Source organism: Chrysochloris asiatica, unplaced genomic scaffold (genome assembly GCF_000296735.1).
Source record: "Chrysochloris asiatica unplaced genomic scaffold, ChrAsi1.0 scaffold00135, whole genome shotgun sequence".
Lineage (NCBI taxonomy): Eukaryota > Metazoa > Chordata > Mammalia > Afrosoricida > Chrysochloridae > Chrysochloris > Chrysochloris asiatica.
Window position 1 is genome coordinate 3,603,070 of NW_006408653.1, and position 4,309 is coordinate 3,607,378.

Consider the following 4,309-nt stretch of genomic DNA (forward strand, 5'->3'; position numbering starts at 1 on the left):
CTGCATTCCATTACATCATCTTTCTTTGGAATGGGCACAAATATGGATTTCTTCCAGTCAGTTGGCCAGGTAGCTGTCTTCCAAATTTCTTGGCAAAGATGAGTGAGCGTCTCCAGTGCTGACTCAGTTTGATGAAAGATTTCCATTTGTGTTCCGTCAATTCCTGGAGCCTTGTTTTTCTCCAATGCCTTTAGTGCTGCTTGGATTTATTTCTCCAGTACCTCACACAGTAATGCTCCAAACAAGAGGAAGGGGGAAGGCATAAAAAAAAAATTATCATTCACGTTTTCTTATCAGAGAGAAAAAGCTTTCTCAAAAACCTCCTGTAGATGTTCCCTTTATCTTTCATTGGTCAGAACTAGACCACTCTCTGGCAGCAGTATCTCTGAACACATGGTTATTTAAACAAGAGCAAGATCTGTTAGCAAAGAAGACGTTCAGGGAATGGCTTTGGGGTAGGCAGTAAGAGTATCTCCCACAAGGAAGCGATTCTGGAAACAGACTGTATCTTCCTATCCTTCTGAGCACAGCTAAGGGTTTACACAAGTACACAAGCACACAGTACAATGAGCACATTGATAAGTAATGTTCAAGGTACAGTAAACCATAGAGAGGAAAGAATCATGAATTCACTTATTCAATCAATGAAGAGTAGGACTTGGAGGTGACTAGAATGTTGGACACATTTCATGAAGCTGACAGCTGCTTTGTCCTGGTAGTGGGAACAGGTCAGAGAAAGCCTCACATTATCTGTCTGAACAGAGTGCTGCCAGGTGAGTAGGAGTTCACCAGGCAAATTGAGCTAGGGATGGAGGAATTCCAGCCTTCCAGTCGCACGACTCAGCACATGAAAAGCTACGTTTGTACAGGTGAATAAATGGACCACTATTCCCAGGGGACACAGTTAAAGGGTGGGAGATGAGACCAGATTATTTAGAGGCCTGGACTTTGGATAATGGGCCACTGAAAGTTTTAGTGCAAGAGATTGACGTAAATAATTTTAAATGATTGTGATAACAGCATGAAGGAATCTCAAAAACATTTTTGCTCAGCAAAAAAATATAATTTACATAATTCCATGTATATGAGGTTCTATCAAAGAGAAAAGCTAATCAATGGAACAAAAATCATAGGAGCGATTGATTGTCACAAAGGGGAATGGTCTGAAAAGGGTCCTTCAGGGAATTCCAAGCTGGTGCCATGCATCCTGAATGGAATTGCTTGTGCCACTTTGTGGTCCCCTGCAGACAAGGACAGGTTCATTTGTACCTAATAGACTTATTTAAATAAGAAGAAGACCATGGTGGAGGGGAGGCACATTCCCACAAATAAGGCTGCTGAGAATCCTACAACTACAGGGATTCAAGATGTATGTTTAGCAGTTGGATATAATGCATTTCATGAGAAAAATAAAATATACTCTTAAGAATGGAATCATGACATTCGGTACAGGGACAGAGTCCGGGTCTTGCTGAAACAGGAAGATGGCACTCTGTCTGGCACAGGTCCTATCACATAAGTTAATAATGTGGTATGCAGATGAAATGATACCGAAATTAAAACCAAGAACACAAAAACAGGTGGTGGTAACCAAAGTCCTCAGTCAGGAGAGGAAAGTTAAAAATGAAAAAGGAAGAAGTGACCTGCTATAAGAATCCAAGGACATGAATGAAGGCCTCCATTTTATATCTGAGAAAACAAAAGAAGCTTTTTGTTTGCATCTTTAACTAAGAACTTTTGTGTCTTCCAGCTTCATCATCCAAGTTGTCAATGACATAAATTAACAACATTTGCATCTAGCTGTTGTGCAGCATTAAAGAAAAGAATTGCCTTTCAGTGTTTTTGTGAATGAAAGATGCATCTTTTTAAATGGATAACGGACCATACTATACTTGAAGCCCTATATCTGTTTAGCTTCTGTGGAAACCTAGTCTTGAGATCAGTTTAATAACATTTGAATGATATAATTTGTTCATCTTTTAAGTTAATGAAATAAAATTGAAGCTGAAAAAAAAAAGGGGGGGGGGTCAGGAAAAACTTTAAAGTATGGCAGGAATTTTCTCTATCTTCATTAGAATGATGATTGTTGTTGTTGTTAAGTGCCATTGGGTGGGTTCCAACTCATAGTGACCCAGTATAGGGTTTCTGAGGAGTGGCTGGTGGGTTTGAACCACAGATCTTGCAATTCAAACTGAACTTGTGGTCCAGTGCTTATCCTATGGCACAACAGCATTCTCAGAAAGATGGCTTGTGGTTGTTGTTAAGTGCTGTCAAGTCAGTTGTGACCCATAGCTATCCTGTATAGGATTTCTGAGAAGTGGTTGGTGAGTTTGAACCATTGACCATGTGGTTCAAAATGATCCTCTGCTTGAGCACTTATCCTACAGCTCCACACCAGGGCTGATGTAATAGATTTGTTGAAATTCATCAAATTGTGTAATTAAAATATGTGCATTTCATTGTATGCAAATTACACCTAAGTTTTTTTAAGTATTGGGAGAAGTATCCTAGTGGATGGATTGAAGGAGAATCTGGAGGTGGGAAAGCAGGGAGAAGGCTGCTGGCATACGCTAGGAGGAGTACTACAAGGTGGCTTCATTTGCTAGTGCTACTAGAACAGAAATACCACACATGGTAAAGAAGAGAAATTTATTTTCTCACAGTTCAGAAAGTTAGGGAACTGACTCTAGGGGAAATGTTTGTCTCAACTGCTATAGCCCCAACAGTCCTTGTTCCTCGTTCCTTAGTGATCTCCATGTGGCATAGATCTTTCCCACATTTGTACTTGCTTGTGCCGAATCTCCTCTCTTTATGTCTCAAAAACGATTAGGTCATAAGAATGCCGTGACTCAAAATTCCAACTGGACTAGAAGAGTTCTTCATATCAAGGAACAGCCTTGTTTCTGTGCTGGGTTGATAGGGACAAGAGAAATTTAGACTGCTCCATCTGCTTTCTGTTATTGTTGTTATTAGGTGCTTTTGATTTGGTCCCAACTCATAACTAGCCTCTGTACAACAGAATACTACCCAGCCCTGCACTGTCTTATTACTAAAATTTACCTAGTGATGAAGAAATTGAGGAATTCTACAACTTCTTAAGTGTGAAACTGATCAAACATTCAATCAAGATGCCTTGATAATTGCTGGTGATATTAGAATAGGAAAGTTGGAAATAAAGAGAAGGGATCAGTAGTTGGAAAATATGGCCTTGGTGATAGAAACGATGCTGGAGATCTCATGATAAAATCCTACAAGACTAAATGACTTATTCATTGCAAATACCTTTTTCAACAACATAAACAGAGATTATATATGTGGACTTTGCCAGATGGAATACACAGGAACCTTACAAGTTGGGCTGCTAAACTCAAGGTCAGCAGTTTGAAACTACCAGCCATTCCATGGGAGAGAGATGAGGCTTTTTGCTTCTGTAAAGATTTACAGCCTTGGAAACCTTAAACAGAGTCAGAACCAACTCCACAGCACACCACCACCACCACCACCATGAGAATAGAAAAGAGTCCTGGTGTGGCACTGTAGGATACACACTAGACAACAAGGTGGATTTGAACTATAAAGTGGGCAGTTCAAGCCCACCACTAGCTCCTCAGAAACCTTATAAGGGTCGCTATGACTCAGAAGCAACTCAACAGCACTTAACAACAATATGAGAAAAGAGAATGGAGAAACTCAGTATCATCAGCCAAAACAAGGCCAGGGGCCGACTATGGAACTAGACATCAGTTGCTCATATGCAAATTCAGGCTGAAGCTGAAGAAAATTAAAGCAAGTCCACAAAAGCCAAAATATAACCTTGAATATATTCCACCTGAATGTATAGACCATCTCAAGAACAGATTTAACACATTGAACACTAATGAAGACCAGGCAAGTTATGGGATGACACCAAGAACATTATACATGAAGAAAGCAAAGGGCCATTAAAAAGACAGGAAAGAAAGAAACGAACAAAGTGGATGTCAAAAGAGGCTCTGAAATTTCCACTTGAATGTAGAGTAGCTAAAGCCAATGGAAGAAATGATGAACTGAAAGAGCTGAAGAGGAAATTTCAAAGGGCAGCGTAAGAAGACAAAAGTAAAGCATAATGAAATGTGTAAAGACCTGGAGTTAGAAAACCAAAAGGGTTTCAGCATTTCTCAAGCTGAAAGACTGAAGAGAGACATTGCCATGCTGCAATGAGTCTCAATGACTGGTAAGACTGAGGAATTCGCACTGACCACCTAAGACAGGCAGCGTCCCTTAAACAATCAATAAATAAGGAGGACTCAGATGCAGACAGTACAGACCC

The 4,309-nt window shown here is 40.0% G+C and overlaps 1 pseudogene; it reads left to right on the top strand.

Moving 5' to 3' along the window:
* The first annotated feature begins 808 nt into the window (after nt 1–808).
* LOC102811414 lies at nt 809–1,642 on the top strand (annotated as a pseudogene).
* Nucleotides 1,643–4,309: the final 2,667 nt, after the last annotated feature.